This window comes from Diaphorina citri, unplaced genomic scaffold (genome assembly GCF_000475195.1).
Source record: "Diaphorina citri unplaced genomic scaffold, Diaci psyllid genome assembly version 1.1 scaffold131, whole genome shotgun sequence".
In the NCBI taxonomy this organism is placed as follows: domain Eukaryota; kingdom Metazoa; phylum Arthropoda; class Insecta; order Hemiptera; family Psyllidae; genus Diaphorina; species Diaphorina citri.
This window is the reverse complement of record NW_007377568.1, coordinates 254389-266884: the sequence shown is the minus strand read 5'-3', so window position 1 is coordinate 266884 and position 12496 is coordinate 254389. Positions and strand designations below refer to the sequence as shown.

Genomic DNA, 12496 nt, shown 5'->3' with positions numbered 1-12496 from the left:
TTTAGATCAGAGTTTGATGAACGTAATCCATTCATCCATAAAGATCAGTTTATTCGTCGATGACTTTACTTATTATTATTATTTTATTTTTTTTATTTTATTTTGTGAGACTAAAAAAGAGAGATCATTTAACTATTAATTAAAAGAGGTACCAACCAATGGATGTGGAGATTATCAAGTTTCCAATAGATTACCTGAATGATGTGGTAGGATAATACACCACAGTATCTGAAAACTATTTTACGGTTGCTCAATTTTCCATTTTATTATAAGAGACCGCTTTCGAAAAACCCTTTGAACAATGAACACATTTTCACGGAAAATTGCTGACCTACATGGAAGCAAGTTCGTTGAATCCATTCAAGTAAAGTCACTTTGGTACTTTAATGCTTGTTTCCCAGCTCTCTTTAACCCACTATCCATCCCATGTAATGTATCACTAAAATGATAAACAAGACTCGACTCCTACAAGACATCACCCCTTTTAAAGCACCCTAAAACTCAATTTTGATCCCCACTGCTAAAGTCTTAGAGAAAATTCTAAAACTCGTATGATTAAATTTCACACCCAGATTAATACTGCATATTAAAGGATTGGTTTATAAAGCTAAGATCCGATCCTATACCAGGAAGTAATTTAATTTTGCTGGTATAGGTTAAGGGAAAAGTTGCGTGGATCGCCTGTATCTACCATTAGGTCATTGTATTTAATTGCCTATAGAGAGGTTTTTCCCAAAGAAAGTTTGTAATTTTACAAGCGGGAAAGAATATGATATAGTTAGACGTATGGAAAGACTAGAAAAGTAGAGAATCCTTGCGTTGGGAGGATAATCGATTTAAAAACAGTGACACGGATCGTTAACATATTTATAGTATTCCTTTAGAAAAGTCGTAAAAATTTTAGGGCTTCGAGAGCCGAAAAATAAAATAAGGAAGACTATTTCTTAAAAGGAGGATAAGACCAGTGCGACGTCTTAAAAGAATGAAGAAGATGATGTTTTTTTTGTCTAATTAGGCGCTTTGACCTTTTGGTAGGTCGTTTTCGCAGCAAAATCAAATTTCACCTACATTTTCTCTGACCACTCAGCTCAGGACAAGTTATTAGTGCCTTCTGGTTTGAACATTTTTTCAACATTTTCAAATAAATAAACAAAAATCTCTTGGAAAAAAGAAATCATTTTTCCACAAAACTCATTAATTTTCTTTGTTAAGAAATTTTCATGCTCCACAGAACCCAGGAGAAAAAAAGGAAATATACCATTGTAGGGAAAAATATGTATACAATTGTAAATTTTCCTCAAAAACGTCAGGAGTGGGGAGAGAAAAAAAAAAGCATGGCAGAGCTCATTTTTGACAGCATGTTTCTTGCTTTTGGTCAGACCAACTCACCAGACTAGGGTTTGAACCCAGGACCTCTAGCTTACGAGAATCCACAAATTATTACTTAGTTAATTACTACCTACCTTTTTTTTCCTTCCTTAGGGGTATGTTATATAAAATAGAGACACGATGACTTTTTCCTTTCTCACCTCTCGCGGACCACCTGAAACCTTCTCGCGGACCACTAGTGGTCCACGGACCATAGGTTAAGAATGGCTGGTTTAAAGCCTTATTTGAAGGAGGATTCTATTAAAAGATAGCTTTGAAAGAGAATAGCCACTTTGAGACTGAAATGTATCTTTTCTTTTACCCTTTTGGAGATCGTTTAAAGTCTTATTTGAAGGAGGATTCTTTTTTTTCTCTTGAGTCTCTATTTTCACCACGGTATCGGAATACGTATAAAGTACCTATGGTAAGAGGGATTTTTAGAAGCTTAGCCCGACTTTTAGGACTGTTTGCCCCTATACCTAAGCCTCAGAGTGGGCTTCTCATGTATTGTTAAAGATAGCTTTGAAAGAGAATAGCCACTTTGAGACTGAAATGTATCTTTTCTTTTACCCTTTTGGAGATCGTTTAAAGTCTTAATTGAAGGAGGATTCTTTTTTTCTCTTGATTCTCTATTTTTACCTCGGTATCGGAATACGTAGGTATAAACAACCTATGGTAAGAGGGATTTTTAGAAGCTTAGCCCGACTTTTATGACTATTTGCTTCTATACCTAAGCCTCAGAGTGGTCTTCTCATGTACGGAGTTAAGCTGAAAACGAGTTCAATACTAAGAGGGACAGGAGAACCATGAAGACGGAGAGAATGTTTCAAAGTCGTTTTCCTTATCGTTATGGCTTTTATGAACGCCTATAAATTCTCATAACGTATGCAATGTGCCAAACATGAGAGATTCTTTTGTATGTACGAGCGTTAACCCATCACTGCGCGTTGTCTAATGTTTGTTCATTTTTCCACCCAAAGCTAAGAAACATATCTCTCAGGGAGATGTACCTACCTACCTACCAAAAAATTTCGTCCCACATTACCATATTGTGAAATGTTACACTTTCTTTTTGGTCATAAAAAAACTTGGAAATCAGTGTCATTTTTACCGAGTTTATAACGTCTTTAGACAGCAAACTTGCTTTTGATATCTGAGAATTTCTGCTGATGTTTCTTACCACTTCAAGAGCATCACTTTCATTTTGATGGAATGGTTTGAGTGGTACCATTACATCTTCAGATAGATAACTTGAGATCTCCGTAAAAATTTCAAGTCTTGCTTTTGATATCTGAGAATTTCTGCTGATGTTTCTTACCACTTCAAGAGCATCACTTTCATTTTGATGGAATGGTTTGAGTGGTATCATTACATCTTCAGATAGATAACTTGAGATCTCCGTAAAAATTTCAAGTTTTTTTCTTTCTTTCCATCCAGGCGCTTTAACACTCTTGTGTGCTTTGCGCCAAAATATTTCAAGTTTGATGAGTGGGGAATTCAATTTTTGTGATGTCTTCGTGGAGTATATTTTTTTCACTCCTGTCAGGATATCATTTTCATTAGCGCCTTCGGCCCTGCATGAATGATACCTACTTAGCCGATACCTAGGCGTTCTTGAAAAAATAATAAAAATCTTCAGTTAAAAGAACACTCAAATAAGCATCATTCAATAGGATAAGGAAAGTCGTGTGATGTTCACACCAGACACTCCTGTCAGGATATCATTTTCATTAGCGCCTTCGGCCCTGCATGAATGATACCTACTTAGCCGATACCTAGGCGTTCTTGAAAAATAATAAAAATCTTCATTTTCACTCTGTATTCGCAACACTGTCTTCGCTGATATTTATTTCTCTATGTTCCCTTCTAACTTTTTCATATGCCCAACATTCCACATAGTATACATTCTTTACCCTTTTTCTCTAGATTCTCTACCCTATAGCAATATACATAGTTTCCATGAAAAGGCACATAATGCATTCCTCCAGAATATTGTATGATTTTCATATTTCTTTACCGACAGCAAAATAACGTCCACATAATATATCATTATTATATCGTCTTTATTGATATTAAAACATGTATATTTCGCCAGTGGTAGGTATTTACAAGTTGATGGCATTCTCTTAGTCTTCGCTGATATTTATTTCTCTGTTCCCTTCTAACTTTTTCATATGCCCAACATTCCAAATAGTATACATTCTTTACCCTTTTTCTCTCGATTCTCTACCCTATAGCCTATAGCAATATACATAGTTTCCATGAAAAGGCATATAATGCATTCCTCCAGAATATTGTATGATTTTCATATTTCTTTATTTATCCATGACGTTTCACTTCTGCTAGAATTTCCATAAAAATGTCAGATATCATGTTTTTATTATTCCCATGTATTTCCTTCTTCATTCGAGTTTCAGTTGGAATTCCTTAGGGTTGATTGACAGGTCGGGTCGGTTGAAATCTTTTACATTTTCCTCTTTTAGTTCATCTGTTTCTTTACTTTCTCGTCGAGAATTTCTATTGAATTAGTATCAATAGTCTTACTTTTTCCACATTTCAAGTGAATCTTTCGCTGTGCTTACTTCCTGTTCTTCCATTTCCACATTCTTTTCTCTCGTTTTATCTGCAACCTTTTCCAATCGTTTGCACGTTCATAATGTTTTCCGTGTTTCTCAATTCTTCTTCCTCTCTGCCACTCTCTTTCCGTTGTTTTTCTTATTTCTTTCATACTATGCCTCGTTTTTCTTCATCCGCTATAAAAACGTGATAGAAATAATATTCCCCGCATCATATACAACGTTTACATGTTTTATGATGGAGAATAATATATTGTTTTTTTCTTACCTTTGCTCAGTCCATTGCATCAAGTTTGTTTTTCCCTGCTGCCATATCCTCTGCGTTTGACAAGGTGATGTTTTCCTTTTCCTTCTTCTCTCCGCCTTTATTTGGCTTATTTTTGAAATCGGGGTTTTTTACGTGCTTGTTTGTTTGTTTGCGATTTTAATTTTATAACTGCTGTGTATTACGAAGCATTAAACTCATGTTTGTTTGTTTTATTTAGGATATCTTATGTTTGCTCAAGGATCTCTTATGTTTGCTCAAATATTGTTTCTGTATGTTTTGTTCTAGTTTTGGACTTGTATACTTTGTATCAGTATTGTGAGTTAGGTTTAAATGGTTTTCAGGTTATAGGTACCTATAGTGAATATTAATATAATTGACTTTTACCTTTATATGCTTACAGGTAGTTATTTACATATTTAGTGAAGTGCAGTTCGATCAAATACACTACTGCATCGGCACTGATATAGGTAGGTATCTGTTATTTGATTTTCGTTGAGAAGTTGCGGGTTCGATACTTCCCTGTGTCGACAAATTTCCCTTTTATTCGTGAACCGTTACCAAAGAAGCAAGTGAATAGTTGATCCCATGTGATTTTTCACGCGGAATCGAATGGTGCTACTTTTAGCACTCTCTGACTTACAGTTGAGAAGGTCAATCCCATGTGATTTTTCACGCGGAATCGAATGGTGCTACTTTTAGCACTCTCTGACTTACAGTTGAGAAGTTGCAGGTCCCATGTGATTTTTCACGCGGAATCGAATGGTGCTACTTTTAGCACTCTCTGACTTACAGTTGAGAAGTTGCGGGTTCAATATTTTTCACGCGGAATCGAATGGTGCTACTTTTAGCACTCTCTGACTTACAGTTGAGAAGTTGCGGGTTCGATACTCCTCTGTTTCACGCAAAATCGAATGGTGCTACTTTTAGCACTCTCTGACTTACAGTTGAGAAGTTGCGGGTTCGATACTCCCCGGTGTCAACAAATTTCCCTTTTATTTGTGAACCATTCACAAGTAAGCATGTGAATAGTTGATCCCATGGGATTTTTCACGCCGAATCGAATGGTGAAACTTTTAAAACTGTCCGACTTACAGTTGAGAAGTTTAATGTAATAGAAAGTCGTGTGATGTTCACACCAGATTTTTCCTTCGCCTTTTCCCGTGGCGTTTTTCGTCAGCCTCTCAATCAGCCCTAACTAAGGTGATTGCTTTGCCCTGACATTTGGTTTTGGCCACAAATTTTACGAGTTGATGCTCTTCGAACTCAACCTTTGTTAAATGGATAGTAGAAGAATGTTAAATAGTCAGAAGAATGTTAAATAGATGGAAGAATGTTCAGATGGACGTGTGAGGCAATGAATCATTTACTGACTACGGTACCTCTCACCTCATGTCAGCACTGTGGTTCAAAGCTTGCGTGCCTTTGTAATTACTGAGAATGAGGGGACGGAGAAAGAAGAAGAGAAAATGGGAAGAGAGGGAGGGAGAAAGGAGGAGAGGGAGGGAGAGAGGAAGAAAGAGGGGGAGAGATAGAGCAAGAAAGCGGGAACAGGGATAGAAAGAGGGAGAGATATAGGAGAAGATCGGGAAGAGCGAGTGATAGAAAGAGGGAGCAAGAAGAGGGAGGGAGAGAGGCAATGAATCATTTACTGACTACGGTACCTCTCACCTCATGTCAGCACTGTGGTTCAAAGCTTGCGTGCCTTTGTAATTACTGAGAATGGGGGGACGGAGGAAGAAGAAGAGAAAATGGGAAGAGAGGGAGGGAGAAAGAAGGAGAGGGAGGGAGAGAGGAAGAAAGAGGGGGAGGGGGAGAGATAGAGCAAGAAAGCGGGAACAGGGATAGAAAGAGGGAGAGATATAGGAGAAGATCGGGAAGAGGGAGTGATAGAAAGAGGGAAGGAGAGAGAGAAAGGAACAGGGAGATAGAGAAGGAAAGAGAGGGAGAGTATAAAGGGGAGTAAGGAGAGAATTGGTAGAGAGCGAGCTCTGCACCGCGTAAGACCAGATTCATGCTGTCTAGGTTAAAGTAACTTTGCAACATATCAGTCTAAATATTCTAAATTTATTTCCCTCTGTTGCGCCAGATCGACCCGTATAAGATTTTCTTTCTACGGAAAAATGGCTAGGTGAATTTCATTTTCTTTTTTTTTTTAATGAGTGATTGAGTTTTCCGGTCAATATAATTACATCGGATTTACACAACATTAACTTTTTTCCAGGATTTCCAGATACATTGCTGAAGTTACGGCCGCGGCATCACTGGAAAACAAAGATAAAGGAGCTTACGATGGTCGATCTCCACTCAGTTACGTTGAAACTCCCTATGATACGAAAAGTAAACAAATGATTTCAACAATTGATGAAGGTAAGTTTTGTTTGCCCTCTCCCTAAAATGTTCGCCTCGGCCGGGAATCGAACCCACGGCCTAGTGCTTACAGGGCAGCGCGCTACCGTCCAAGGAAATCAGACTGGCTTAAAATCCTCTTTATTATTCACTAAAAAATTCCAACCAGTTGGGAGAAGATAATATGCAAATTTTTGTGTGGGACGCAAACTAGTATTATTATTATTATTATTTTTTTTTAATATCGAGCACATAAACTCTGTCTCTTTAAAGGCCAAACCTATTTTGGAAATGGCCCAAAAGTGTATGTTTGTTCCACCAAGGACGCTTTATCAAAGAGAATTTTTCCTACTCCTCCTCTTTTTTTTACAATAGCCTTTTTTTTCACGCGCTTTTTACCTACCTAATAGTGAGCAGATAAAGAGGATATTGTGTGTATTTTCATATTTACTATGCACAATACAATATTTACAAAAGTACAGTTTTTATTGCACCCAAAAAATATTGTTCTGTTCTACAGAAACTCGATAATCATGATCATTATTCAAGGTGTCCTTTTTTTCAATCCAGCTGAAGGTACATTCCATTCCTGGACTCATTTTGCGACTTTGAAATCAATCCCATCTTTAAAACAAATCATCCAAAATAATGGAAAGTTAAATATACTCGAGTAAGAAGTAATGGGAAAAGTTTACCTACCTTTGGAAAATTTCCTCCAAATATTGTTTTGGCAGTTTTTGCTGACAAAGAGGGGATGGAAGGAACTTAATGAATTTGTCGGACGAAAGAACAAAATGGCGTACACGTTTTTTTTTCTTTTCCTTCTTTTTGGTTATCTTTTTAAGAATCAAATCAAATTTTTTTTTACCATTTTACCGTCCATTAAAAGAAGGGAAAAAATCGAGAGGAGATGTCAAAATCTGTCAAATATTACCCCTTAGCGTGTGAGGAAAAAATAAATTTTCACTCTTACAAAAAGAAAAATCTCTCAGAAAACATTATCCTGTAAACACTTTAGGCACTGTCGATCAAAACTGATAATAACGCCATCACACTGTCAGATAGCGTGAGGAAAAAATAAATTTTCACTCTTACAAAAAGAAAAATCTCTCAGAAAACATTATCCTGTAAACACTTTAGGCACTGTCGATCAAGACTGATAATAACGCCATCACACTGTCAGATAGTAATGATGGACGAGATGTCAAGCCCGGGGGCATACTAATCCAGGAGTTGGGGGTTCGATGCCTGGCGAGGAAAACAGGAGAGAGGTCATTTTGTGAGATTAGTTGGTGTTATGAGAAGAGGAAGAAAGAGAGAGAGAGAGAAGAGAGAGAGAAAGAGAAGAGAGAGAAAGAGAGAGAGAAAGAGAAGAGAGAGAAAGAAGAACGTACGTATATAAAAGAATCATAGGTTCAGAGTACTTTGGTGCACTTGTAGAAGAGGAAGAGGAAGGGTGAGGGAGAGAAAAAGAAAGAAGATAGGGAAGAAAACTAAGTACCTTAGGAATGACAAAAGCACTAAAAGATTAACAGTAACGACCAAGGAGCAAGAAGGGAAAAGGAGAACAGTAAAGATAAGCAAATAGTACCTACAACCGTTTTCTTTCTAATGACCACAAGTCTTTATCTTCCTAGTATTAAGTTTTATCGTTTGGTAAAATGGTTTACACTTTAGCGGAGTCAGTTGTCAGGATTATGGGTTTGTCAAGCCTGTTGTGGCGTTAAAATAACATAGTTACTCTTTACTGTTTCGATTAAAAGATAGCTTTGAAAGAGAATAGCCACTTTGAGACTGAAATGTATCTTTTCTTTTACCCTTTTGGAGATCCTTTCCATCCAGGCGCTTTAACACTCTTGTGTGCTTTGCGCCAAAATATTTCAAGTTTGATGAGTGGGGAATTCAATTTTTGTGATGTTTTCGTGGAGTATATTTTTTTCACTCCTGTCAGGATATCATTGTCATTAGCGCCTTCGGCCCTGCATGAATGATACCTACTTAGCCGATACCTAGGCGTTCTTGAAAAAATAATAAAAATCTTCAGTTTCACTCTGTATTCGCACCACGAGCCATGCTATAAGACCCATAAGTAACCGTAGAAAGGCACATCAGCTGGCAAAACATGATACTAAGGAACATGAAAAAGGAAAAGAAAAATTTTTCAAGAGGAAAAGGAGCGTGGAAATGTGTCTCGTATGTGCTGTGAGCAGAATAAAGCCATGCTATAAGACCCATAAGTAACCGTAGAAAGGCACATCAGCTGGCAAAACATGATACTAAGGAACATGAAAAAGGAAAAGAAACATTTTTTAAGAGGAAAAGGAGCGTGGAAATGTGTCTCGTATGTGCTGTGAGCAGAATATAAATATCACACAAGTGGATGGTACAGTGACTACAGTGGCCATTTTATTCATCAGTATCACCAAAGTAATGCCTGAGTACTAGCTTTTTATTTTATCCTAAATTGTCCTAAAAGGATAATGTTCGTTCTCGGAACGGCTGGCTTTCTCCTATCCTGTCTTCTCTCCTCTTCGATTTCGTGACGATAAGACCTTAGCAGTTACAGCTCCCCCTATCAAAGAGTACTAGCTTTTTATTTTATCCTGAAAGGATAATGTTCGTTCTCGGAACGGCTGGCTTTCTCCTATCCTGTCTTCCTTCCAAGTGGATGGTACAGTGACTACAGTGGCCATTTTATTCATCAGTATCACCAAAGTAATGCCTGAGTACTAGCTTTTTATTTTATCCTGAAAGGATAATGTTCGTTCTCGGAACGGCTGGCTTTCTCCTATCCTGTCTTCCTTCTCTCTCTCTTCGATTTCGTGACGATAAGACCTTAGCAGTTACAGCTCCCCCTATCAAACCTCTTGAAAAAAAGTGTAATGAATAAGGCCATTTCCAAAGAAAAAATACTGGACATTATTACTGTGTTCGGGTTTTAATCTGTTATAATATCCACCCTATCAAACCTCTTGAAAAAAAGTGTAATGAATAAGGCCATTTCCAAAGAAAAAATACTGGACATTATTACTGTGTTCGGGTTTTAGTCTGTTATAATATCCGACAATTTACAGTTCAGCTGTGGTTCTTATTGTAGACACCCTGTTGGACAAAAAACAGGGACACCCCCCTGTATCTCATATGTTATGTAGGTGTACATATGTATGTAGATATGTATGACAAATACGTGTGGCTTAACATTAATGTATTCCCCTTTTGCCCTCCCCTCTGCTGGCACAGATTCTTTTGAAATATGCTCTGAATAAGCAAATTAACTTTGCCAGTTAAAACACAAAAGAAAAGCACAAGACGAAGAACCCTCATCTCCGTTCTCCATTGTGTAAAAAACTCGTATAGTCAGGGCCATGTATTGGCCAAGCGGGCCCCGGTGCTATCTCCAACAATAGAGAGTTTTCGCACTGCTAACTAACATGACGATAATTGAAACGTAAGACCAAAACACGTTTCTGCACATGCGCAGAAACGAGTTTTCGTTAATTAACGTTAAAGAGTTCAGTTAACAAACAATAGAGAGTTTTCGCACTGCTAACTAACATGACGATAATTGAAACGTAAGACCAAAACACGTTTCTGCACATGCGCAGAAACGATTTTTCGTTAATTGACGTTAAAGAGTTCAGTTAACGTGTTTTTCCCTGCTGCCATATCCTCTGCGTTTGACAAGGTGATGTTTTCCTTTTCCTTCTTCTCTCCGCCTTTATTTGGCTTATTTTTAAAACTGGGGTTTTTTACGTGCTTGTTTGTTTGCGATTTTAATTTTATAACTGCTGTGTATTACGAAGCATTAAACTCATGTTTGTTTGTTTGTTTTATTTAGGATATCTTATGTTTGCTCAAGGATCTCTTATGTTTGCTCAAATATTGTTTCTGTATGTTTTGTTTTAGTTTTGGACTTGTATACTTTGTATCAGTATTGTGGGTTAGGTTTAGATGGTTTTCAGGTTATAGGTACCTATAGTGAATATTATAATTGACTTTTACCTTTATATGCTTACAGGTAGTGATTAACATATTTAGTGAAGTGCAGTTCGATCAAATACACTACTGCATCGGCACTGATATAGGTAGGTATCTCTTATTTGATTTTCGTATGCCAAATTATACCGAATTTACCGTAAAATTTACTTTGGTATTATTTACTGTAAAAAAAGAAGAAGGGGAAAAAAAACATGTCCTAACAATAATTTTCTAGCCTAAATTGAAATAATTAATAGTCCCTAGTTAATAAAAACTAAAAGACAAAACAAAATTCCTAAATTACTCGTAAATACCAATCCCAAAAATTAGGTTAAGAGGTAACATGGTTAAGTAATAGGTAAGTACAGAATAGGTTACAAGTACCTATTGCGGGTAGAAAATCTATAAGCCTTCCCCCCCTAATTTACAACGTGTTTTAGTGACATTCATTACCCATCAGCATCTTTTGTCCCAATCGATTAATTCTACTAAAACCTAGGTACTTGGATTGAGACATTTTAGACGTACCGATAGCACTAATTTATGAAACAGCTTCAATTGCAGACCGCATAGTTAATTCGTTCACTATTGATTTGGATTTTAGACATTGTCTTATACTAATCTTGCTAATTTCTAATTCGAGGCTGTAAATTGTAGTTGAAACGATAAAACTAGGCATTGAATAAATAAAAACTTTATTTAAAAACAAACCTAAATACCTAATTGGTTTGAAGAAAACTAAAGTAGGAAAAAAATTAATCACTTCCTTTAGAACCACATAACTTTTATTTACTGTAAAATAAACAAAAAGAAGAAAAAAATTGTCACACAAAAAATTTGCGATATTTACGTCAGCGAAAAACAGCACTTTTTCGGCGAGCGTAAAAAAATGCCAACCTCCCTGAAACCAGCCAGTTCATGAGAGAATTAGCGTAAAACTAATAGAGTAAGAGAAAAGTCGCACCGCATTTTCTCTGCTCCCTTCTTCATTCCATGCTGCTGAATTTTTATCTCCCGTTTCTGGCCCTCCCATCACTCTCCTACTCTCTCTTGATTCCTGCAAGCTCCCTCAGGAATGCTCTTCGCCACAAGAAGTCTGGAGTGTACAAACTTTCTTCATCTTTACTTATATCCAATTTCAAAAACATTTTTTTTTTTTTTTTTTTTTTTTTTTTTTACAAAAAATTTTTTTTTTTTTTTTTTTTTTTTTTTTTTTTTTTTTTTTTTTTTTCAGAAAACTTTTTGGTTGGCTTTTGCTTTGTGTCTTCTCAGTTTAGAAAATCAAACAAGTTCGTATTACCATTTAGTAATTTAGTTCTTCCTGTCTTTGTGTTATCGGAGACGTGTGCTTAACTTGTGGCTTAGCGCTTTAAACCTGGCTCAATCGATATTAGCTCTTTGAACCTGGCTCAGTTAGCTCTTTGAATCTGGGTCAACCCACGTTTTCTTTGGTTATTTCGTCGACTTTCCTGTTGGGAATGTGACCATTATGTACATACATGATGATAAATATACTGACTAATTTTTACTTGGGTAGACATTGACGTAAGTTTGGTAAGTAGACCATGCATTCACGTACGTATGACAAAATATCATTGTCATGTGTTGTTCTGAGAGATAGTCTGTTGATGAATAGTCATTATTATTATTTTATTATTAAAATTATTATTATATTTTTTTCTATTTTGTATCTTTTTTCCCGTCATAATTCCAACCACAGATGTTGCAGACAGCATTTTGCACAATTTCAGCAGACTGTCCAACGTATTATAGCCACAAAATGGTGACTGGTTGTTCCTGGTTGCCTGGTTCCATACGATCGTCTCTTGCATTCATTCCTTCCTCCCTCCCTCTCTCCCTTCCTCTCTCTCTCCTCCCCTACATCGTTCTCTTTTTTCCCCTCTCCTTCTGTCCCTCCCTCTTTCTCCTCTCACCTCTTCTTCTCTCTTTACCTCTCCTC

The 12496-nt window shown here is 36.8% G+C and overlaps 1 long non-coding RNA gene across 2 annotated transcripts in view; it reads left to right on the top strand.

Moving 5' to 3' along the window:
* The window catches only part of LOC108254620, a 14989-nt gene extending 4284 nt beyond the window's left edge, over nucleotides 1-10705 (top strand). For both annotated transcript variants that reach the window (XR_003390253.1, XR_001809922.2), the window contains exons 4-5: nucleotides 6434-6579; nucleotides 10577-10705. This is a non-coding gene — a long non-coding RNA (uncharacterized LOC108254620). The remainder of the gene's footprint in view (nucleotides 1-6433; nucleotides 6580-10576) is intronic.
* Nucleotides 10706-12496: the final 1791 nt, after the last annotated feature.